Genomic DNA, 26,653 nt, shown 5'->3' on the forward strand with positions numbered 1-26,653 from the left:
ACCCCTCTTTTCAAACTTTACAAACAGTTTGTTCTACTTTAAATAAGTTTAATGTAATAACTACACCTATCTTCTATGATAGTTGTCAACTAGGAAGATCTCATAAACTTCCATTTAGTTTATCTTCTAGTTTTACTAACAAACCTCTTGAGTTACTTCACATGGATTTATGGGGGCCTTCACATGTTCTCTCTAATAGTGGCTTTCTATATTATGTCAACATTATTGATGATTTTTCTAAATTTTATTGATTACTTCCACTATATGCCAAATATGACTTCAAGACCATTTTCTACAACTTCAAAACTCAAATAGAAAATGAGCTATCTGCTAAAATAGTTTGTATAAGGTCAGATGGTGGAGGAGAGTTTATCAATAATGCATATCTCCCTTATTCCTTTTGGGTTGATGCCTTTCTCACAACCTACTTTGTCATTAAAAGACTACCCACTAGATCAATCAACTTTATGTCTCCATTTGAGAAACTTTTTCAGAAAAAGACTTATTATTATTTCCTTAAAAGTTTTGGTTTTTCTTGCTTTCCATGGCTGAGACCTTATACCTCACACAAACTTGCACCTTGAAGCATTCATTGTGTTTTTCTTGGATATGCTGCTAGACAGAAGGGTTACAGGTGCCTAGATCCTATCTCAGGAAAAGATTATATTTCTAGGCATGTCACTTTTAATGAGGACTGCTTTCCTTACTCTACATTGTTCAATTGTCCTCTTCTCCAACTTCATTTCTCACTTCAACCTCTTTTTCATCTGATCATTCCTTACTTGTTTCCACCTCCACACCTGTATCTCTCACCACCCTCTCACCACCCTTACCTACTGCAAATTCTCCATCACATGCAGCCTCAATTATTCAAAATTCTCATACCATGATTGCTAGGGGTAAACCTGGCATTTTAAACCCAAAATGTACTTTGCCATAAACCATAAACTTCCAAATAATTATCTCCACTCCTCTTTTCCTCTCACCTCAACCTGCTTTTATCAAGCCATTAAGAATCCTAAGTAGGTAACTGCAATCCACAAGGAGCATGCTTCCTTACAGTCTACTGGCACTTGGACTAAAGTACCTCCTTGTCCTGGTCAAAAAGTTGTGGGTTGTAAGTGGGTATATAAGATCAAGCAAAATCCTGTTGTATCTGTGAATACATTCAAATCCAGACTTGTTGACAAAGGTTTCCATCAGCAAGAGGGCCTAGATTATGATGAAACCTTTAGCCCAGTTGCTAAACCAACAACCATTAGGTTGATTTTTTTTCATTAGTTGTTCAGTTCAACTGGAACTTAACTCAATTGGGTATTAGCAATGCATTTTTGCATGGTGATCTTCAAGAAGAAGTGTTTATGACTCAACCTCCAAGATTCATTGACAAGGAACATCCTGACTAAGTTTGCAAACTGCACAAATCACTATATGGTCTTAAGCTGGATCCAAGGGCATGGTATGCCAAACTACAAACTTCACTTCTAGAATTGGGCTTTCAAACCTCATCAGCTGACACCTCCTTGTTTTTGTACAAACATGATTCTATTCTCAGTTACTTATTAGTGTATGTTGATGACATTTTGATCACTCGATCTTCTTCAGCTTTTCGTCAATCAGTCATTGATTCCCTAATCTCTCAATATCCAGTCAAGAATCTTGGTGCTCTGCATTACTTCTTAGGCCTTGAAGTGAAAAGGAATGCATCTGGTTTGTTTGTTTGTCAGACTAAATATTCTTTAGATCTATTGGACAAAACTCACCTTGTTGGTGCTAAGGAATGCTCTACTCCTGCTTCCACCACAACTAAACTCTCACTTGCTGATGACATTCTTCTCTCCAATCCAACTGAGTTCAGGTCTCTTGTTGGAGCTTTACAGTATCTCACATGGACCAGACCATGGATCAGCTTTGCTGTGAATCAAGTATGCCAATTCATGCATCAACCTACCACTGTTCACCTGGCTGCTGCAAAGAGAATCGTCATATACATTAAGGGAACTTTGGATCATGGTCTCTTTTTCTCTAAGGGACTTTAAACTTTACAATGATTTAATGATGCTGATTGGCTGGTAGTCTTGATGATATAAGATCTACTTCTGGGGGGGGGGGGGGGCTGTTACTACACAAAACAACCAATAAGTCGAGTTGTTTTGAATTAAGACCTCACTAGGAATTATTACCTATTCGTTAGCTCAATACATGTGTCCGCGGTCCACTGAATTTCATTCACCCGAAAAATGACTAGCCCATCTGGAGAAAATACCGTGTAGCTGCATATTTTCTGACTACTACACCCCAAGTAATATTAAAGACTAAAAACTACTTAAAAATACAAGAATCATCATGAACACGATGTAAATAGCATGAAATGTAAAGATTGACACAAGCATATAACGTGGTTCGGCCATGAAGACTTAGTCCATAGAGAAGAAGATGTTTTCTTATTGATTATAAGGTCTTACCCTTGAAAGTGTTACAGATCTCTTCTAGATTTCTCATTTTCTCTCTATCTAAGTCCCTCTCAGGAATTCTCAGTAGAAAAACCATCTAAGATTACATAAGTTGTCCACCCCCTGGTACATGGACTGGTATTTATAGACAAAATAAACTCTTAGTCGCTTGATCGTCCGAGCTGGGTGAGCTGTCATCCATCGTCCTGGCTCCCTCAGATTATTTCTATACCATCCCTCGCGATGGTATACTTGGTCCTCCCTCCGAGTTGTCTTTCTCTCCTTTGGATCGTGTTGCCCTTCTGTGGAGAACCTCGTGCTCCATCGCCTTTGGGTCGTAGTATAGATCGTCCTAGTTTTCTGTCACGATGCCCAACTACCCAAGTCCTGTTCTTATCCTTTATTAAATGCGGTCTTGCTTTTTAGACTTGACCGTCTGAGCAGATTAAACCTTTACATACACGCGTTATTCATGTGGCGCTTGTGCAGTTGTCTCGACTGAGACAAATCCTTCTCTCATCGAGTGATTTGGTACTCTAACCTCATCATCTTATCATATAATCATCCCTTGGTATGTCGATACGTGGCCATCGGGTAATTTACCCACACATTTTGCTCTTTTCTTTGTAACTTACCGAGGGCATGATGGGAAGAAAACTATGTAACCGTCGCAACTTTTCCGCCACGTCCTCGGTTTACGCCACGTCTGTATTTTTAATGCGCTTTTACCCATTGAACCTGAGGCGCTGGTTGGTGGTCCTTCGGTTTCTTATAAAAACTATTGGGAGGAGAGAATGTCGCCTTTAAGATCTCTTTTCAGAGTTCAGAGCTTTTTCATTTCTCTCCTTTGTCTCTTGTTGTTTCTCATTAACTTCTTGTCTCCTATAAAGAGATTTATAATGTCTGGGAGGAACTCCCCATCTCGCTCCGCAAGACGGTATGGTCCCTTTTCTTTATCTTTTTTTTTTCCTCCGATGATTATGGTCGATCTCTTTTTGTACGTAATCATTCGGTTTTGTTAGAACCAATGATTCTTGTCATTGTTCCTTTCCCTTTTTGGGGTTATGTGGTTATTACAGTCATTTTGACCGGTAACTTCCTTCTTTTGCTCCGGATGTGAGGCTTTGCTGCCATTATTTTCGGCAGTTCTTGCCGGTGTATGTTCGTTTTAGTCTAGTTTTTCATTATTATGTTAGCCACTGTTCTCACTTCTTTTCTTCTATTTGCTTTTTTATCAGTCCCGGAAAAGCTCCGATGAGAACTCCTAGTTCTGAGCGTTTCTCCGGCTTATCTGATGAGGCATTTCTAGAATTGGTGAGGGTTAGGCATCGTCTCCAACGGTTCAATATTTCTTTTGCCACTCCTGAGGGGAAATTTGGCGTTCTTTCAAAGGATCTCTTCGAGAAAAACCCTTGTGGTCCTAACGAGATCATAGTCTCAGTGGGTCAACTTGACGCCAGCCTTCGTCTTCCTCTGTACTTTCCGCTAAATCCCTTCCAGTACGAGGTGCTATGTAAGCTTGAACCTCAGCGAGCTATTTATTAGCCTAATGGTAACTTCTATCGGATCCCCCGAGAGTGTAATCGCCGAAGACAAGGAAAAGTTACTCAACACGAGTTGAACTGGTTTTCTCCCGATCAGAAGGATCTGTATAATCCTGATACTTTTGTGGAGAATAACTGGTTTCATCAGTCCGATACTTATGATGGTTTTAGGGTTGGGATTTCTAGGTCTCGGAAGAGCGCTCGAGATTCTCAGTATCTCTCTGATTTGGATCCTCTTGTTGCTACTCAACGTACTATTCACAAGACTCATGATCCCAAGTGGTCTGTTGCTCCTATTCGAATTGTGCCCTTACATTTATGGTTGGGATGAGCTTGGTAATGTTTTTTCTTGTATTCCTGAGATGCACGCCCATCTTCCTGCATATAGACCTTGGGAGCTTAAGTGGGTTATCCCTCGTAGGCGTTTGTCTCAGTCAGCCCGAGCTAGTGAGGATGTTAAGGTAAAAAAATACTTGTCCTGATTTTTTGACGTATATATATATATATATATATATATATATATATATATATATATACCTTGCCCCTGTTTTTTACCTTAGCAGCCAATGTATTTCTGTTGTTTGGCAGAGGAGAAGATTAGCTGATAGTGCTGGGCCATCGAATGCTCCTGCTGCTGCGATTGAACATGCTATGGAAGTGGGTGTGGATGCTTTGTTTGATGAGAATGAAATTTTGGATGTCTCCGATTCATTCTTCGAGGACCTTGATCAAACTTTGTTGGGTGATCCTTCCGATCCTGATGCTGCATTTGGATCGGAGATAACTCTGCCCCAGGCGAGGGATATCGCTGGCGGGGGTGCAGATGTTGGTGGCGATGGTCTTATGGTGAATCCGAGTGTTGGTGGTGGTACCCCGAGTGTACCAAGCAACTTTTCTAGTGGTTTTCCTTCTGGTCCAGCGGGTCCGTATGATGCTTCTTCTTCTACGCCCTGGTTTAGTGGCGGATCCAAGTCGATGAAGGTCATATGCTCGAATAGGTATGCTCAGCTGAGCGATGACGAGCAAGCTCGTGTTCTAGCGTCTTTGGACAGATCTGCATAGCAACAGCTGGTGCTATCGGTATGCGGTGTTTAACTTGTTTCAGTTTTTCATCATTGTATGAATTGTTGTTGTTTGCTCTCTCTTTTTTTTTGCCCCAGTCTTAACTGGTGTTGTTGTATCTTTAGAGCAACAACTTGAGGATTGGTATGCTAGACGAGGCTCGCATGGCTATGAGGAAGGCCAAGGCTGCTGAGCAAGAGGTTCAACTACTTCGTACCGCATTGGCATTCGCGAGGGATGAAGCATCAGCCTTTCACCGGGATAAGAAGGAGTTAGAAGGTATTTACCCGTTCTATATCCTTAATATTGCACCTTCTTGATAGGGATGAGACTTCTGAAATAGTCCATGTATTGGTAGTTATGGTCAAACGATTGGAGGAGCAGCTAGATACTGTTGGTCATAGACATGCTAGAGAACACAGTGGTCTTAGGCAGGATGTCAGCGCACGCCAGTGTAAGATTGACTCCTTAGAGCAAAAGAATGTGAAGTTGCAGGAGGACGTTGAGGTATATCGGAGATGCACTGTGGAATTACGTGATTTGCTTGAGAAAGCTAAGAGAACAGCGTGGAGCGTTCAGATGAGATCAAGGTGCTCCGGGCGCAAAAAGATGGGCTTATTAATTGGCAATAGGGTCATATGCCTATCATAGCACATGCTGAAGATGATAGGGAAACCTTGAGGAGGCTTAAGCGGGATTATGTTGCCCTAGAGAAAGAGCCAGATAGGCATATGCTATCTTGTCCTCATGGTGACATGGTCGTGACTCCTGTAGAAGCTCGGCTTAGTGCTCTAGATGCCGAAAAGATTCGATTAGAACAGAATTTAGCCGCCGTTTTGCTTGAAAATGAAGGTCACTTGTACATCAGTTTGTGTATTGTTTCGCCATGATGTTTGGCGTGAGTTAATCTGTTTGCTTTGCTCTTGCAGAGGTTTGTAAGCAAAAGGAATAGTTGGAGCGTCAATTGATTTTATCTTTGGCCCAAATTACATTCAAAACAAGAGTGTGAATTTGGGTATGAGATCGACTTTATTTCCCGAATTTAGTTTAGTTTTATTGTTTGAAAAATATAACAAAATCAAATGTTATGGTTATAGGCCTGTACTATGGAAGAGGAAAACCAAATGGAAGTCTACTTTTCGGAAATTTTGATGCATTTTAAGTGTCGCTCAATATTCTAGTGGAGCATAAGGCTGCTTACTTGACTCATTCAAGATGTCCAAGGTGCTTTTCTTTCTTCTCCCTTTTGTTGAATGGAGCAGGGGATTTAAAGCAAATAATAAATCAATTGCCAGTATTAGAGCCACAATGATTGCATGATGATTTTAAATGATTCTTGAAAATCTTTCCTTAGTTTTCTCCAATTTCTCATATTTCTTGTTCTACACGTTAGTAAACCAAAAGGGGAAATTAGGGGGAGACCCAAAAAAAATATTCTCATTCTCAGGCCCACAATTAACTTTAGGTATCGTGACACCCATAATTATATGAAATTATTAAAAATGTTTGCATGACGGATTATGCATCCGCATGACGGGTTATGCATCAGGGGTATAATTGGCAACGCAACTTGGATATAACATATCTAAAAATCCGCGCCTTGGAATTTTATAAATTTTATATCGTTGGAAATATTTTTAAGAGAGCTACGCAACGAGTACAAACAACAATATTAAATTTTTGTTTTTCACGAAAAAATCGGAGGTGGTCATCATTTTAGGCAAAATTTCGAAAACTGACTACATAACCATTATGCAGCCACCAAAAAAGATGCATAACACATTCTGCAGACGCATAACGAATTATGCAACCATTTTCTCGACTGCATAACAAATTATGCATCTGCATAACAAAGTTATTGTGCCATTGTTTTGGTTGATTTTAGTGCGTACATAAAAAATTGATGCATAATGCATTATGCAAACATATTTTCGGATGCATAACAGGTTATGCATCTATTTTCTCGATGCATAAAAGATTGTGCAACAAATTTCTCGATGCATAATGCATTATGCAGCCATATTTTCGGATGCATAACAGGTTATGCATCAATTTTCACGACTGCATAACATGTTATGCAAATATTATTGTAGGTGCATGACAAGTTGTGCAGACTTTGTTTTTGTTGATTTCAATAGTGACGAAAAAGTTGATGCATAACGTGCTATGCAACCATTTTCTGGACTGCATAACAAGTTATGCAACAAATTTTGTAGATGCATAACAGGTTATGCATCCATTTTCATAGCTACATAACAACTTAAAACAACACCCAACAAACTAAAAATCTGATCTTGACATGTTATGCAGTCATAACAACGGTCATGCATAACTAGCCACCAACTTCACGGCTCCCCATCTATATCTCGACAAAAATCAGACTCTTCAATCTCGGACAACAAGCACACCCTCATATCCATTGTTGCAGACGTAGAATAAAACATCATAGATTCAAGTCAAATCCTGGCAGCAAACCAAGCTGCCGTTGATAATGTTTCTTATGTCAAAACCTGATGTGCTAAACCCTGTAATGTCGCACCATAAACCGCCTCCAACAATCCTTGTTCGATACAAACACTAAACACCACCAATCTGCAGTCATTCATCTCATAAAACTGACGACAGCTACACTCTTTCTTAGCTATTTTAAAGGACCCAAACTCTATCCGATGCTGAAACAAATTGGTACCCAAGTTAGCTCACCCTACTGGATTCTAATTAACGCCACATCCGCTTCAAACAACCCTTGTACTCATCCCACAAACGCACATCAAACTAGCAAGGAAACGGTGCGGTCAAGCAGCTGCAACTGATTATGTTCTTGTTGTTTAGCCTTGACCAAATATTCCACAACACTAACCAAATTTGCGAATCACTCTGCACCCTTTCTTCCTTCTTTTCTCGCTGCCAGAACTGTACCAAACCCTCACCATAGACAACATGTATCCTTCGATATCTTGTTGGTTTCAAACCCACGGCAACAACACACAGCACCCATACAAACATCTGCAGCAACATTTGTTTCTTCTCCTCTTCTTACACGACCCAGATAATCAACAATGCCCATAGCAGCAACCATTGTAACAGCTGTGAACTAGGTGGTAATAAGATGGTGGTTCATCTTTTCTGTCGAACAGTTGATATACGCTACCTGATGGTGTTGTTGTATGTTGAGAAACCATCTCCTTCAGCTCTCCAATTCCTGCAATTTCACATTCTCCACTTCTTCCAGGAATTATAACTAGACTCATTCATCATCATTTACTGTCACAATCAACCACAACAACAACATCTCTTAGACAGAGAAAAGAGGGGATGTAAGAAATTCTTCTTTCCTGGCTCTCTTGAGTTAAAATACAACCCAAACTTCTACATCATCTCGAGCTCCCGATTTTTCGAACACAACCACCAAAACCCATTTAATCAATCAGTCCCAGATCCCCTTTTCTTTGTTGATTTCAGTTTTGCAACTTCACAAAATTCCTTATCTGATCTTCTAAAACTTCATTCATAATCAAAGATCAGACCCTAACTTCTTCCTCTCAAAAATTACCTCAACTGTAGATGATTCGAATCACAAACGAACCCTTGAATACACCCAATCCAGTTGACAAACGGACCCAACTTGGTTGCTGCAATTTCTAATCTCAATCGAGATTTTGGACTCCGTCGATAGATAAGAAAGAAAGTTGTAGGGAGATACGAATCTGAGAAGAAGAAGAAGAAAAAAAAAACCTAAATATAATTTCAGAAATTATGGGTTTGAGAATAATTTTCTTCCAGAAAATGTGTGCGCGCCTGTGTTTTTCTGAGCGTGGGTTTCATAGTAGAAAAGTCTGGGAGAATGGGTCTCCCTATAGTTTCCACAAACGAAAAATGTACAGAGACATATTGGATTTCTTTTGAGCCCATTAAGAGAGAGAAAAATGGTACTCCACACCTCAGAATTCTATGAACTTAAAACTTGTAAGGAGCATTACTTGCTACTGATAAGTTATTATATGATGTTTGTTGCATGAAATATGAATGAGAAAGTGGAAACATGTGTCAACACTTAATTCTTCAATCCGATAGCAAGACGTGATTGAAACCTTATTGGATTGGGAAAATTAGGCGCAGGCCCAGAATTTTTTTTTTCTTACCGCCAGGCCCACAATTACTTTTCCCTACAGTCGCACCCAACATTATTTAAATTTATTAAAAACGTGCAGAGTTCCTCAATTACACTTCAGCGGTTCTGGGAAGTTTTATTAACTCCCAAAAACGGTCGGAACCATTTCTTTTCTCTTCTTCTCATTTTTTTCATCCGTTTTTCTATTCATATTCCTCCATAAACACTGTAACGGATGATTGATGATTGAAGTTGATCAAACCCTAAAACCGATGATTAAAGTTGATCAAACCCTAAAAATCAATTTCAAACTCTAAAAAACCTTAACCCTAGAATTCAGTAGAACCAAAATGGATGAAACACCAACAAAAACACGTCTTCAGAAACCAAAAGAGAAGAAATTAGGTACTAAAACTAGTTTAATCGATCTTATTCTTGCATGCATTCGGTACATTTGATTTTATTTGATTTTCGATTTTAATTTTTGTTCTTGATGCTTCAGATGAAAAAGGGAAAACCGAAGGAAAAATGAAGTCGAAGAAACAGAAAAAACCCGGTGAGATTTATCATTAGCTTCATCTGTTAGTGTTTGATTTTGTTTTTTTTTGAATTTTTTTTTTATCTTAAATTTTGTTACAGTAATTGCCGATGATTAACCAGAAAAAAAGAGTAAACCTAAAAAGAAAACTGTTTCTGGTGAGATTTTCATCCTGAATACCCATAATTTTTTTGAGTTATCACTTTATTCTTCTTCGATTTTAACATAATTTTCTCCTGAATGTGATTTTACCTACTGATGTTGAAGATGAATAAGAAGAAATTGATAGTGTCGAAACACTGAAGGAGATGCAAATCAAGGCAAAGGGAGATGCTCTAAAGAAGAGTAAGAAAGGCTCTGGTATGCATAACTAGTTGTCATGTGTGATTCTGTATAACATAAATCTGCATAACTTGTTCTGCAGATGCATGACAGGGTATGCAACATCAAATTAATGTGTGTAACTTGTTATTCAGATGCATGACAGGTTATGCTTACAAAAAAAAACACTGCATAACACCTATTTTTAAGTGTTGCTTTTTAATTTTCATCTGTTTGAATTTTAACTTTCATCTGCTTACCCGTGAACTTAAATAGCTTATTTTTTGTGTGTTGATAAGATCCTGAAGCAACCCCGTCAAGGAAGTCGCAGAGATTAAAAGATCAGGTGTCACCTCAAGTATCACCTAGTTCACCTAGGCCTGAAAAAGCTACTAAGGGAGAAAAGAAATCAAAGAAAGCTGCACCAAAGGAAGTATTGGGTGATGATACAGATAATGAGGATGATAATACAAATGATGCCGAAGATGGTAAGATTTGCTTGTGGTATCTTATGTATGATATATTGTTTAATTGGTGTCATTGATTTGTTACAATATGATTTGGCCTGTTTCAGTGAGGCAAGCTGTTGATCGTCAGAAGAAAAGAAAAAGACATGAACCCAAACAATCGAAAGACCTGAAAAGGATGAAGAAGAAGCAAATCGAAAGATCCGAGAGTGAAGAGGAAGAAGAAGAATAATCTAATAAGCAATGTGTTGTCTATAAACAAGGTGCGTTGAATTCCTTCCTGTTCCTGTTATGCATCAGTTAATAAACTTTTCTTATCATTTATCTTCTTGTTTGTATGTAAAACACATCATGCATAACAGATTATGCCTTCTTAAAAAATATGTAGAATATGTTATGCAGTCAACTGTTTGTTTATGTAGTATTAACTAGTAGTGCATGATAGATTATGCATGGTAAAACATGTGCATAATGGTTTATGCAGATGCCTGAGAAAGAGGCATGTGTGGTCAAATGCATAATAAGTTAAGCAGGGTTGTGTTTTTAAATGCATAATAAGTTATGCACCTTAACAAATCAATGCATGACATATTATTCAGTTCCAATATTAAATGCATGACTAGTTATTTTTTGTTTAGACTTGCTGCATCACAGGTTATGCATATAAAAAAATGTTGTTATATTTGTTATGCATTCCTTTGTTGTTCTAAAATAGCAGTTCTAAAATGCATTCTAACATAGATGAGATATCATCAGACATAGTCAAGGTCATTTCCAATGCTACACCGAGAGCTGCGAAGTGGGACTTGACAGCAATGTAGAAAGCAATGCTCAAGAAGAATATTACGTTCTTAAAGGTACCTGTTTGTGAACATTTCATGATTTATAATTGACCTTCATGCATCTATGACAGTATCTCTAAATTCCTTAAAAATGGATGCATAATAAGTTACGTTAGCAACCTAAAGTCAAAAGTAAATTAGTCCCAACCAAAAAACTCACACATATAAAAAATGTTGTTATATTTGTTATGCATTCCTTTGATGGGTGTCATTAATCATGTTGCAGTATAATGAGAAATTCATAGATGAGTACAGTGCAATGGAGATGGAATTCTGTGAACCAATAAAACCAAGAAAAAGGAAAGATATATATATGATCTCTTCGCAATGAATCTTGAAGAGAACAGGGACAAGTGTGAAGAAGCATTTATGGATGCGATTAAGATCATTGAACAAGAAACGTGTCCCCCCGATTGTGCTGAAGCAAGGTTGCAGATCATTGAAGCAAAGCTGAAAGACATGAAGCAGACTCAGGAGAGGAATAGACAGAGTGGAGTAGACTTCAATGAAAAGTTGTATAATTACGTGAAGGAGGAGTCGTCAGGGGGACCTAGTGTCAATGTATCATCAGCTGAGCCAAGCGACCCACTGAGTCAAAACTTTCCAAGGAATGAGACTCTTATTGAACTGGTATATTCAACTGAACCACTTACACAAGAATCAGTGCCAGAAGTTATCAGACTCGATAGCCAAGAACAAACGGATAGTCAAGGTATCCAGTCTTCACCTTTCAAGTTCATGGACATGGAAAAAGCTGTTCATGGACATGAAAAAAATAGTGAGGATAATGGATGTATCGTGTTTAAACATGGCTAGCTGATCAAGTGGAATTGGAGACAACACCAAATATAGCAACAACACAAGAAAGACTTGAAGCACAGGAAAGAGACTTTTTGGCCGGTGGTGATGATGACATTCTTCCAGAAACTCAGAAGAAAGCAGAAGAATATGTGGTGCCCACATTTAATCTGCATTTATTACAACCTGCTGTTGCAATTAAAGATGATGCTGGTGGACCACAACAGCAAGCTGAAAATATGAAACAACCCGCTGTTGAGATACCACAACATCAAACTGAAGAACCACAACAACCAGAAGAGCCTGTGGCTGAAAAGCCACAACAAGTAGCTGTTGAGATGGTTGTTGATGCAGAGAAGGAGATGGTGGTTGAGAATCCTTTAACTCCTGGTGCCACACAAGATGCTGGAAAAAAAGGCTATAATGAAGATGCTGAGATAGAGACCATTTCAAAAAACCTGGTACCTAAAATATAAACAGATTTTGTATTTTAAAACTTTTAGAAAAACAACATAACATCTTTTATTATGGTATATTTATTAATGTCAAATCAACTATGTACTACTTATTGGTAGGCTTTTAAGAGTGTAAGAAAATAAGACAATGAAGCAGCCTACATGTTATACCTGCAAGTGCACAGGGTCAGTTGTAGCTTGTGTGCAAGAACAAGGTCATTCCACAGGGACTTGAGTGTGATTGAAATCTTCCTAGCTAAAGTTATCCTACAGTGAGCTAAGGGCAGTAAACTATGGTGACAATGACAATGATCTAGAGTGGTAGTGAGCAGTGATGGATGAAGGCAGTGAATAGTGATGCAAGACAGAAATGTTGACAGTGAGTAAAAGTGAAGATATTGACAGTGGTGATCAAGAGCAACAATAATAACTTAAAAGTAACAGAGACAGAGGCAATAAGTGACATGAAGATGTTGATAATGAGATAAGGGTTAAAACAGTAAGACACTAGGTCTTGAATCCATTTTATACCTAGCTAGATAATAGCACTTCAGGCTTAGGTTCTTGTCCCTAATGGACAAAGGGGGAGGTTCGTGCCTTCCTTATAATCCAGGGTATGCTTTTGTGGAAAGTTAATGAGCTGAGTTACTCAATCACCCCTAGCATTGAGTGTCTGTTTAAGGCACACTCAATCACAGGTGATATTACATACTAAGTTCATCACTTCCCTAGGCAACTGATCACTACAAGAATTCCTTCCTAATATTTTACCACCTAACAGGAATTAAATTTCATCTCAACCTTAGCACCAGTGATTTAGAACATAATGAAATAGCACAAGAAAGTTAACTACACATGACAGAACATACTTGAAACTTAATCATTAACAAAACATTGAACACTAACACAACAGGAAATGAAAGCAAGAAAAACAGGAAGTAAAACAGAATATAACATACTAACAGTGACAATCCAAACAAGAAATTATAAAAACATGAACAAGACAGGAAATAAACAAGAACTGGAATCAAACATAACCAAGCATGGAATTGAACAAAACAAAAAAGAAACAGAGTATTGATTTAAACTTAACAAGAACAGTGGAGGAAAATTGAGGAACTGGCTAGTCCAGTCCTCTTGGTGGTGCTCTGGCTAGTCCAGGCATACCCTCACACACACAAACCTAATATCTATTTATAGTACAAGAAATCCCCTTTTACAAACCCTAAATGAAAATCCCCAAATCAGAAAATTAGGGTTTCGAAAATAACTACTAAAAAATCAATACTTTCCTGAAATATGCTCGACCCATACTTGTACTTCTCTTCCTCTTCTGTTATTGTCTGCTCGATCAACTCCTCGATTTGGGTCTCCTTTTCAACTGTGATGAAACCCTAGTTTCATCTCTCTCTTGATTGTAGCACCTAAGGTGTGTGGGTGCTAAGAACGAGAAAGAGAGACAACTAGGGAATGGGTTTATGGGGTTTTTGGTGATGGACAGGGTATGGAGATGGTGGCGCAGAGGGTGAAGGGATGGAGTTGCAGACTGTTGTCGGGGGAAGAAGAAAGAAATTTGGGGAAGATAAGATCGATGGGAAGAAGGGAAGGGAGTGTTTGGGTGAAGGGTATAGGTTCCCATGCTAGAGTGTGAGGCGGGTGTATCAAATGTTGATGCTTAGCGAAGCGAAAGCGTAGGATGAAAAGGTGATGGAATGATCCAACGACGCGATATAAGCGACCGTTGGATGATGAGATACAACAAAACTGACGGCTTCAGATGGAGTTAGGTACTAAAGTGTTTGACGGGAGCTTCGGAGTTTGATGCACAATGATGAGGCGACCGTTGGATGATGAGATGGATCCAATCTGACGGCTCTCATGGAAATGGGTATGGATAATGGAAATGGATTTGGGTAAGGGTTTTGGGCCTTGTGTATTCCAAGCCCATATCTTCTTTAAGAACAATTCTTCCTCTTCAAGCCCACTTCTCGTTGATCCGGCTCTTGCAAACATCATTCTTCGCTTCCTCCTAGCGAGAGTCTTTGCCGTTCCTTTGCTCTTTTCGCTCCATGAGTTAACCAGGCTTTATTTAGTACCTAAAAATGCAAAATTAATTAAGAAAAGTATTTATTCTTGAAAACAACGAAAACACAGAATATGGGATAAAATGTAGAATTAATGCACAAAAGATGAGTTAAATGCCAAGAAAAATTTATAGAAATATGCACTTTTTAGCACTCATCAAATACCCCCAAACCTGAATTTTACTTGTCCTCAAGTAAAACAAAACTAAGGAAATCCTACTTATACCACTGTCGCTGGTCTCTCGAATGCATTTAGCGTATGCACTAAGCCTTTTAAACCACTAAGTGTCCCTAGTGGACGAGTGAAGTCTCGTGAAGGTTTGCTTAGAACGTACCTACAAAGTTCTAGGACAAAATATAAGCTCAGATTCCATCAAATGTGACATGTGCAAGTCAGTTTAAGCTCACAGCAAAATGGAGATGTCAATCTAGATATCTAAGGCACAATCCTAGCACTGATAACAAATAAAGACATGTGATAAGAGTGTAAAGTGTATCTACACATGTGTAAAGGAAGATCGGATGTTATGACTACTAATCACCAAGAGATAGTTTCTCAGGCTAAGAACCGAGGTCGAAATCTAGCTAGATGTCCGGACTTTACGAGAATTGTGAATGAGTTGGAGGTATTTCACTATTACTCTCGTTGTACATAAATGGCATACACCCCCTTGCTTATTACAATGAAACAACAAAATGACTATTTACATGACTCTTATTTACATTGACTACTCTCTTTTATTTTTGGAACAAGAGAGGATGGAATTGATAAATACTTGATTGATTTTTTCATTATTTTATTTATTTATTTTTTTTGATAAGGAAACACTTTTGATACATATACAAAAGGAAACAAAAGATTACACGACACTTTGCAAGAGGTATCCCTTTTTGATGCACCCAGTTAAATTCGATGGTTGTTTTTCTTAATGTAACCTCCAACTTCTATCCCAACCAACCAAAGAACAAGCTAGTCAAGTTTCGTTCAGTATTCTAAAGTGATTGGAAACTAAAACTTCCGATAGAACACCTCAAGGATGAGGCTATACATGTATTGGTAGATCGTGCGCGTGCAAATTTCTTATCACTATGTGAATTGTGCTAGAATCAGGGTGCCTAAATATCTAGACTAAGACTCCTAAAAATTACATATTTGCACAAGAGTCAACATTTCAAGGTAAATGAGCTCGATTTTTATGATTTTTCAATTTTTTAATTTTTTTTTTGGAGTTTTTAATTTTTTTTCAAAAAGAAGGAGTTCTTGTTTTCAATTATGGCATATTATCAAAGTATCTACTTTTCACCCCCAAACCTAAACTAAACATTGTCCTCAATGTTTCAAAATATGAACAAAATTATAATACAACATATGAAGAGGATCATGTTGAGTAGAGAAAAAGGAAAGAGAATGCCCGATTTCGGCGAAAGCAATAATAGAACTCCGTTATTCAAGGCACGAATCCAACATATGTCAGCCGAGATCATATTGGATTAGAAAAATATATACAAAAGGAACAAAAGGGTTTTAAGAAATTTTATCTACTGGATTATATACAAAAAATTCACCATACACTAACAATCTAAAGAGTTGAAGATCAACCCAAAAGAAAATGTGTAGAGGTTTCAACAGCTTCACACAAATATAACAGGAAAGAAACGCAAGTGAAACTGTGAAAGAAAATGAGCTACCCCCAAACCTGGATTTTTCAACGGACAAAATTTTGGAAACAAAATCTCGCAATTTTGGGGGTTCATCATGTACAAGGTCTAACTCGAAATGAACTTTGCTAGGGACGGGTACACATGCTAATTCCAACTGTGGTTCCTCAAAGATATTATACTTAGATGCAAAATAGTCCAACAGGACTTGGGAAGCACACAGTTCCAAACCTAGATTAGGGACTCTCAGAAAAGTCGGTTTGACAATATGGGTGCAAACCAAATCTAGGTTGGGTGGAAGGCCATCATATTGTGACTTATGTAGGACGATAGGCACATCATTATTAATCACATCAACATCTCCTAAGTCTTCTACAAGTGTCACAACATGCTCACCATGCTCACACAAATCAGAATCATCAACATCATCAGAAGAATTATTCTCATGCATCGGCAAATCAGTGGAAACATCACAACGTGACCCAGGTAGAGAATCATATACAACAATTATATTTTCATGCATATTAGTGTCAACAGAAGATTCTATATTACCTGAATCATTTTCATAGGACAGATGCACATGCTCAAAATCAGTATCAACATCACATGTATATGGAATACTAGAAGAAACATCATTCATGAAGGTCGAGGCAGAGAAGCCTAATGTATTTGAACCCAAAGGTTCCATAACATTTTCAGTATAGACATGTTCTTCTAACATAACATCATAATCATCATCATCATCATGATAGGGATTTTGCAATCTAGGATAATTTTCAATCCTAAGGTCGGAGCTATCACAAGAATAAGACTCTAACTCATGGGGGTGACTCATACCATGTGGTGTTGTCCCTGTTTCCCTAACAGATTCCCATTGATGGGTTTTCTCTGCAATCTCAGCTAAAAATTTCCATGCATCATCCACAGATTTATCAAGAAATTTACCATTACACATAGACTCAACCATGGTTCGAGATTTAAAGTCTAGTCCCTCATAGAGGATGACGACAAGTCTCCACTTCTCAAATCCATGGTGCGGATATTCTCTCAACAAATCATTAAAACGTTCAAAATAGTGAAAAACAGTTTCCTCATCCAATTGGACAAAACAATTGATACTTTGACGAATAGCGATGGTCCTATGATGTGGAAAGAATTTTTTGAAAAATAGATCTGTGAGTTGGTCCCAAGTGTTGATTGATTGTGGTCTCAAACCGTAAAACCATGTTTTGGCCCTTTCCTTTAGAGAAAATGTAAACAAACGCAATTTCAGAGAGTCTTCGGTCATATGATCAGGTTGCATAGTCCGACAAATTTGTTCAAACTCTCTTACATGAGTATAGGGGTTCTCGGAATCGAACCCTCGAAATAAAGGAAGTATTTGTATCATGCTTGCATTTATTTTAAAAGGGTTATTGGTTTGAGGTAAGACAATACATGATAATGGAATTGTTATTGTGGGATACATGTATTCATGGAGAGCATGAGGTTGGCCCATATTGAAAAGACACAAAGCCCACTATTTGGTTTTAATGGGTTTGGATTTTTGGGAAAAATTTGGTTTTGATGGGAAACATTTGGTTTTTAAAGAGGTAGAAAAATTTGGTTTTTAATTGGGAGCAAAAATTTTGGTTTTAGTATTGGGAGCAAGAATTTTGGTTTCAGTGTTGGGAGCAAGCCCACATTGGTGGGAGAAATTGCTTTGCCAGGGGAAGGTGAACTAAGCCCACAATGTGTATGCAAACTGAATCCCAATGTAGCTTTTGAAATAGCCCAACTGTTGCTTGTTTGGTCTGAGGCCCAGTTGGGCTTTTAAAAGTTCAGTTTTTCTAATTTAAAACTACAGGCCCAAATCAATCTAACACCACGAGCCCACAAGCAATTAAACAAACAAGCCCACAAGAAATTAATTACAAACCCAACAGAAAAATGGAAAAAATTATTACAAACCCACAAATTAAAAATGGAAGCCCACAGGTTGGGTTCTCTTAATGGATTTAGGCTTACTTGCTTAAGCACAGCCCAGCTGCTCAGTTTAGTTGCAAAAGCCCAGTTGGGCTTTGGATCATCCTAAGCTTTGGCTTCAACACTCAAGGCCCAGTTGGGCTTTGGTCCTTCTTCTTTGGCTTGTAATACAGACCAGTTTGGCTTGGGTTCTAGCTGCAGCTTTGGTTCAGCAGGTTTCAGCCTTAGCAGCACAACATCAAGCCCAGCAGCTCACAGGCTTCAAATTCAGCTAGAACAGCAGGCAACAAAGGTAGCAGGCAGCAAGGGCAGCAAGGGGAAGCAGCTCAGCAGCACCACAAGTTCAGCAGCACCACAAGCAGTAGCTGAACAGGGGCAATGTTGCAGTCTTGGCAGCAGCAGCTCTACAGGTTCAGCACGGAAGCAAGCTGCACAGGCCAACAGCACAGGGAAGAGGAAGAAAGTAGCAGCAAGTGGCAGGCCCAGCTGCACCTCAATCAGCAGCAACAGCAAGGGCTCAGCCAAGCAAAACAGAGTCACAACAGCACAGCAACAGGAGCAATTCAGCAGCAACAGGCTGCAACAGCAGCACCACAAGCACCTGGCAACTCAGAGAAGAGGTTCAGTTCCCAGAATGATGCAGTTGAAGCAAAGGAGAAGAGATTATGCAAATGATGCAGATGTTTATGCTTACAGCTAAAGATGAACTAAGTTACACTACACTCAGTTACAGGTGCAGATGCAGCAGCAGCACCAGAGGCTGGCTAAGTTACACTAATATGCAGCACCAGAGGATGGCTAAGATGCAAACTAAGATATGCAAGATGCAGATGCACTAAGTTACAGCTAAGATGCAATATGCTGATGCAATACAAAACAGTAAGATGCACAGCAAGTTATGCAAAAACATCAAACTAAGATACAAGAAAAACTTCAACAAAACAACAGCCAAGTCCCCGGCAGCGGCGCCAAAAACTTGGTAGGCTTTTAAGAGTGTAAGAAAATAAGACAATGAAGCAGCCTACATGTTATACCTGCAAGTGCACATGGTCAGTTGTAGCTTGTGTGCAAGAACAGGGTCATTCCACAGGGACTTGAGTGTGATTGAAATCTTCCTAGCTAAAGTTATCCTACAGTGAGCTAAGGGCAGTAAACTATGGTGACAGTGACAATGATCTAGAGTGGTAGTGAGCAGTGATGGATGAAGGCAGTGAACAATGATGCAAGACAGAAATGTTGACAGTGAGTAAAAGTGAAGATATTGACAGTGGTGAGCAAGAGCAACAATAATAACTTAAAAGTAACAGAGACAGAGGCAATAAGTGACATGAAGATGTTGATAATGAGCTAAGGGTTAAAACAGTAAGACACTAGGTCTTGAATCCATTTTATACCTAGCTAGATAATAGCACTTCAGGCTTAGGTTCTTGTCCCTAATGGACAAAGGGGGAGGTTCGTGCCTTCCTTATAATCCAGGGTATGCTTTTGTGGAAAGTTAATGAGCTGAGTTACTCAATCACCCCTAGCATTGAGTGTCTGTTTAAGGCACACTCAATCACAGGTGATATTACATACTAAGTTCATCACTTCCCTAGGCAACTGATCACTACAAGAATTCCTTCCTAATATTTTACCACCTAACAGGAATTAAATTTCATCTCAACCTTAGCACTAGTGATTTAGAACATAATGAAATAGCACAAGAAAGTTAACTACACATGACAGAACATACTTGAAACTTAAACATTAACAAAACATTGAACACTAACACAACAGGAAATGAAAGCAAGAAAAACAGGAAGTAAAACAGAATATAACATACTAACAGTGACAATCCAAACAAGAAATTATAAAAACATGAACAAGACAGGAAATAAACAAGAACTGGAATCAAACATAACCAAGCATGGAATTGAACAAAACAAAAAAGAAACAGAGTATTGATTTAAACTTAACAAGAACAGTGGAGGAAAATTGAGGAACTGGCTAGTCCAGTCCTCTTGGTGGTGCTCTGGCTAGTCCAGGCATACCCTCACACACACAAACCTAATATCTATTTATAGTACAAGAAATCCCCTTTTACAAACCCTAAATGAAAATCCCCAAATCAGAAAATTAGGGTTTCGAAAATAACTACTAAAAAATCAATACTTTCCTGAAATATGCTCGACCCATACTTGTACTTCTCTTCCTCTTCTGTTATTGTCTGCTCGATCAACTCCTCGATTTGGGTCTCCTTTTCAACTGTGATGAAACCCTAGTTTCATCTCTCTCTTGATTGTAGCACCTAAGGTGTGTGGGTGCTAAGAACGAGAAAGAGAGGCAACTAGGGAATGGGTTTATGGGGTTTTTGGTGATGGACAGGGTATGGAGATGATGGCGCAGAGGGTGAAGGGATGGAGTTGCAGACTGTTGTCGGGGGAAGAAGAAAGAAATTTGGGGAAGATAAGATCGATGGGAAGAAGGGAAGGGAGTGTTTGGGTGAAGGGTATAGGTTCCGATGCTAGAGTGTGAGGCGGGTGTATCAAAGGTTGATGCTTAGCGAAGCGAAAGCGTAGGATGAAAAGGTGATGGAATGATCCAACGACGCGATAGAAGCGACCGTTGGATGATGAGATACAACAAAACTGACGGCTTCAGATGGAGTTAGGTACTAAAGTGTTTGACGGGAGCTTCGGAGTTTGATGCACAATGATGAGGCGACCGTTGGATGATGAGATGGATCCAATCTGACGGCTCTCATGGAAATGTGTATGGATAATGGAAATGGATTTGGGTAAGGGTTTTGGGCCTTGTGTATTCCAAGCCCATATCTTCTTTAAGAACAATTCTTCCTCTTCAAGCCCACTTCTCGTTGATCCGGCTCTTGCAAACATCATTCTTCGCTTCCTCCTAGCGAGAGTCTTTGCCGTTCCTTTGCTCTTTTCGCTCCATGAGTTAACCAGGCTTTATTTAGTACCTAAAAATGCAAAATTAATTAAGAAAAGTATTTATTCTTGAAAACAACGAAAACACAGAATATGGGATAAAATGTAGAATTAATGCACAAAAGATGAGTTAAATGCCAAGAAAAATTTATAGAAATATGCACTTTTTAGCACTCATCACTTATTATTTTTAATCAACTATAAACTGTTTATTATATTGTTGTTTTGTTGTTTAATCAACTATTTACTTAATTTCATAATAAACTGTTTATATCTAACACATTTTGGTTACATGAATCTCTATGAAGAAGACGTAGGAGGGGAGTTTGTACCAAGAATAGAATTTTTGAAGAGGTCAACATTGAAGAAAAAGTCAGTATTGAAGCGAAAAGCAAACAAGGCAGAAGAGGATGGGAAGCAACCAGGAAGCAAGGTAAGAAGAATCAGTGTACTACTCAAAGATTGTGATCTAGGGAAGCAGAAGAAGCAAAAAGACAAGCCTGATGAGAATAAAGTTGAAGAAGAAAATCCCCGTACGTCTGCTGACTTGCCGTTAAGAAAATTACCTCCGCTGGATACAATTGAATGCTTTCAAGATTACAAGGATACAATAGAACCAGCCATGATGGAAGTACTGGAGACATAGTTTGAGAATGCCAACAGCCTGTAAGTACATCAAAATTACCTTTATGCTTGTTTGCATAATATGTCATGCAGCCCCCAATGTTTAATGCATGGTTAGTTATGATTGTTTAAAATATCTACATCACATGTTATGCAGCTCCAATGTTTAATGCATGTTCAGTTATGCAAAAAATGTTGTTATATTTATTATGCTTGTTTAAGAAATCAATGCATTACAGGTTATGCTTCTTATGAAATAAATGCATAACAAGTTATGCTTAAAAAAAACCCATGCATAACACAACCCTCTAGTTTATGGTTCTGCCGCATGTCACTTGAATAAAACATCTCACCAATTATGTCTTATGTCATCTGCAGAAATTCGGCTTGGAGTATCAAAGAAGGAGAAGACCCGTACTTGTGGGATATTCGGATTCACGGAGATATAACAAGGAAGCTAATGAACAACGAAAACTTAGAAGACCAAGTAGTACGCTACTACAGTTATAGGTTGTTCAGGAAGCGGGAAAATGAAAAGATGGCTGATAGTGTTGAACATAGGTATGAGGAGTCTGCATTCATGACACCAGATGCTTGGGTAAGTCAAGAAAATAAAATCATTTTGCTACATAACAAGTCATTCCTGCATATTATATTATTCCCATATAATTACTTCAGCATAAAACGTTATGCAACTAGATTGAACTGCATAACAAGTTATTCAGCATCGTTTTCTACACTTGTTGTGCACCCTTTCAATTGCATCCACTAACTTTTTTTTCCTAAAAAATGTTTCTTTTGCAGTTCTTTGTTAAAACAAAGGAGAAAGATTGGATTGCCAAATTTGTTGGATAATTCATCTTGAATCTCCCTATTGAAGTTGAGAGAATGTTCATTCCAATGAACTATATGACAAAGGAAAACCCTGTTGGTACACATTGGACATTGTTAGAGTACGACTTTTCAGAGGGTGAGTGGAACTACTATAACAGTCTTGAAGGCTATAAATCTAACTGCAAGAAACAAGCTCTCATAATGGCAAAGGCTTGTATGCCGTATTTGATCCAAAGATATGATGAACTGAATCTATCACCACAAATCGTGGATATAAAGCGGGAAACGCTTGTATACAGGGATATTTTTACCAAGATTTTTCCTGAACAAGGTCATCACCCCGACTGCCTCATATTTGTATGCTATTATATGAAGATGAGCATGAAGTCTCAAGTCAGGGACAAATGGCTGAAGTTGGGAAAGGAAGATGCAGTAGAAAAAGCCAACAAGAAAAGAGTAAGTCTGGTATTGAAAATGCTGACGGATCTTTGAAACAGTTGGGCGATAGATTCCAATGAAGACATCTGGGATGATGTTGCGCGTCAATGTGATGAAGCTGCGCGTCAATGTGATGAAGCTGCGCGTCAATGTGATGAAGCTGTGCATAATAGAAAGTCTCAAACATAACTTTGTTTTAACAACATGTGTGTTGTTGGTAGGTTGAGAAATTTAACTTGGGAGTGAAAACTAATGGGAAAGTAGTTAGTGTGAAGCTTAACTTCAGTCAGTAGTTATGTGTAATGTGTTGGTATGAAAACTTAACTTTATTCAGTAGTTCTTGTCAGAACAACTTATGTTATCTTGTCGATGTTTATATATATATATTTATTATATATCAATGCTGGTTTCAGTGCTTCTATTTGCTGCAATCTTATTTCATTTAACTGTACTATGATATAAATCTTACAAGGAAAATGAAGGAACAACATGTTACATATAAACATCTAAATAACAAGTTATGCAACAAAATAAACCTGAATAACATGTTATTCCTAATAAAATAAATGTGCATGACTTGTTATGCAGACGCATGACTTGTTATGCAGATGCATGAAGGAAACACATTTGCATGAGTCATTATGCAGCCATGTTTAAAAGAATAAATGCATAACAGATCGTGCATCGTCGAAAAACAATGCATAAGAGATTATGCATCTTCAAAACAATAACGCATAATACGTTATGCATCATAAAAACTAATTCATAACAAGTTATTCATCATCAAAAACTAAAGCATAATCCATTATGCATTTAAGAATAAAAATGAAAACATTATCTGATAGAACCAGAAAAACGCACACTGAAAAAAAAAAGTATTTTTCATAAAACCAATACAAAAAAGAAACTAAGTAAAGAAAAAGTACTTGTTCATAAAAACTAATACAGAAACTAATGAAAGAAAAATGAATAAGATTCAAACATAAAAGTAATAGTCTGAAGAAACAAACAAGATAATTGCTCTTCTTTAACTTCCCTTAGGCTGCTTCGGCGGCTTCTTGTAACAGGTATGATTTGTACATGTTTGCTTGTTATGATGACCAAGATCAAAACAATTACCACAGCGCATAGCTCTCCTGGGCGGCTTCTCATATCTGCTCAAATTCCTATTAGCTTGTGGTCTCCCTGGCGGCCTCATAACATCAGGTACATCGATAATATCATTACCTTCATAAACTTCAGGCCTGTTATAGTTCGGAATAGGATGAATTGCATGACTGTAGGCATTATTGAAGTATGAAGTAGTGAAATAAGGTTCAACAAAATCATATGGATTAGAACCAGACATTGTTATCGATGCGAAAGCATGCACACATGGAAAACCATAGACGCGCCACCTCTGACAGGTACATGTCCTTGCCTCAAGGTTAACACTATGAGAACTGTCCCCTCCTTCCACTTCATAAACATGAGTATCGGACTGTATAACCAGCCAGGTTAAACCCCTATCAATAAGAGCCTTCATCTTATTTTCATTCTTCGGTGTGAGAATTGTTATGAAACTATTACCAGTATTCCGCATTTCTGACATCATAATCATCACATCCTTCCTTATCTGATACATAAGAGCATTTGCAGGGAGATTCTTGTGTACCTTCATCCAACTATTGAAGGATTCATCAAGAGTAGAAGATGTCCTACCATACCTACAACCCTGGAAAAAGGCATTTAACCACTTCTCTGGAGGGATATCTTCAATATAGTCGGCAACCCAACCACAACCAAGACCCCTAATAGTAGCGATGGCAGTTTGGAAACCTTCGGGACTAAGAGCATAAGCGGCAGCTTGAAATGAATTAATAACTGCATCACACCTTTCGTCAGATGCATTAATAGGTAAGTTCATCTTGATATGATAATAGCAGAAACTATGGAAGGCTCTAGGAAAGTAAAATGGAATCGCTCTCTTTAATCCTTCTGCACGATCAGATAAAAATGTGATTGGCCTTTGATCATGATCAAGAACATTACTCAAATTCCTCATGAACCATTCCCAGTTATCATTATCTTCACCAGGTACCAGGGCCATGGCTAGTGGGAAGAAGCCTGCACAGAAAAAAAAATATAAAATCAAGCCAGCGTCTACATGAAGTATGTGCAGCTAAAAAAATGCATAATGGCTCATGCATCTAAACTAAATAATGCATAAGACATTATGCAACTAAAACAAAAAATGTATAATGTCTTATGCATCTAAACAGAAATGATGCATGACCAGAAAAGTGAAAACAAATAATGCATAATGTCTTATGCATCTAAACTAAATGATGCATAAGACATTATGCATGTGCATAAAAAGGATGCATAAAATCAATAAGTGAAAACCATAATGCATAAGACATTATGCAGCTAACACAAAAAATGTATAATGTCTTATGCATCTAAAACAAAAATGATGCATAACCAGAAAAGTGAAAACAAATAATGCATAATGTCTTATGCATCTAAACTAAATGAAGCGTAAGACATTATGCATGTGCATAAAAAGGATGCATAAAATCAATAAGTGAAAACCATAATGCATAAGACATTATGCACCTAAAACAAAAAATGTATAATGTCTTATGCATCTAAAACATAAATGATGAATAACCAGAAAAGTGAAAACAATAATGCATAAGACATTATGAAGCAAAAATAAATAATGCATGAGACATTATGCACATATATAAAAAGGATGCATTATCAGAAAAATTACCATTTTCAGCATTGATAGCGGTTGCAGCCATGATGCATCCTCTATATGTCCCTATAAGAAAGGTAGCACCGACATAAACCATGGGGCGAAGGTAAGGGTAACCATGGATGCATGCCTCGAAAGCAATAAAACTACGCACAAACTTATTTGAAGGTGCCTCATCTTCTAATTCAGCTGAACTATCCTCGTTCGCTTCAAGTTCATCCGTTTGAACTTGAAAATCAATCCAACTCCCAGGATTTGTGCTGCGAATGGAATCTACATACCATGACAGATACGAATACGACATGGCTTCATCACCAAATATATCCTCATACACTTTCTCTCTTCCGTTGTAAGCTTGGTAGTATTTCACATTGATCCCGTAGCTAGTTTTGAAAAACTTTGCCAAATCAGATGCTTTGAAACTCGGATCACTTCGGATTTCATCCTTGATTAGACTAGAAACAAATTTACTGCTGATCCTTTGGAAAAGCCTTTCAGTTCCAACACCAAAGGTATGACTTCTCTCATATTTCTTAACCTTAAGCATCCTGTTTTCAACATCAACAGCACAAACCTTATACTCCCAAGGGCAATTTTCTTTTGAGCATTTTGCATAGAACCTGCTAGGTTCATTCTTCTTATATACAAGAACACGCCCAACTTTTAACTCGTATTTCTTCACTACGATACGTACCTCTGCTACACCTCGAAAAAAACACTTTACCAACTTCACCAAGTAATTTATCCCAACCTTCAGTCCTAAGAACCTTGTTAACAGGCACAGAACC

Source organism: Papaver somniferum, chromosome 5 (genome assembly GCF_003573695.1).
Source record: "Papaver somniferum cultivar HN1 chromosome 5, ASM357369v1, whole genome shotgun sequence".
Classification (NCBI taxonomy): domain Eukaryota; kingdom Viridiplantae; phylum Streptophyta; class Magnoliopsida; order Ranunculales; family Papaveraceae; genus Papaver; species Papaver somniferum.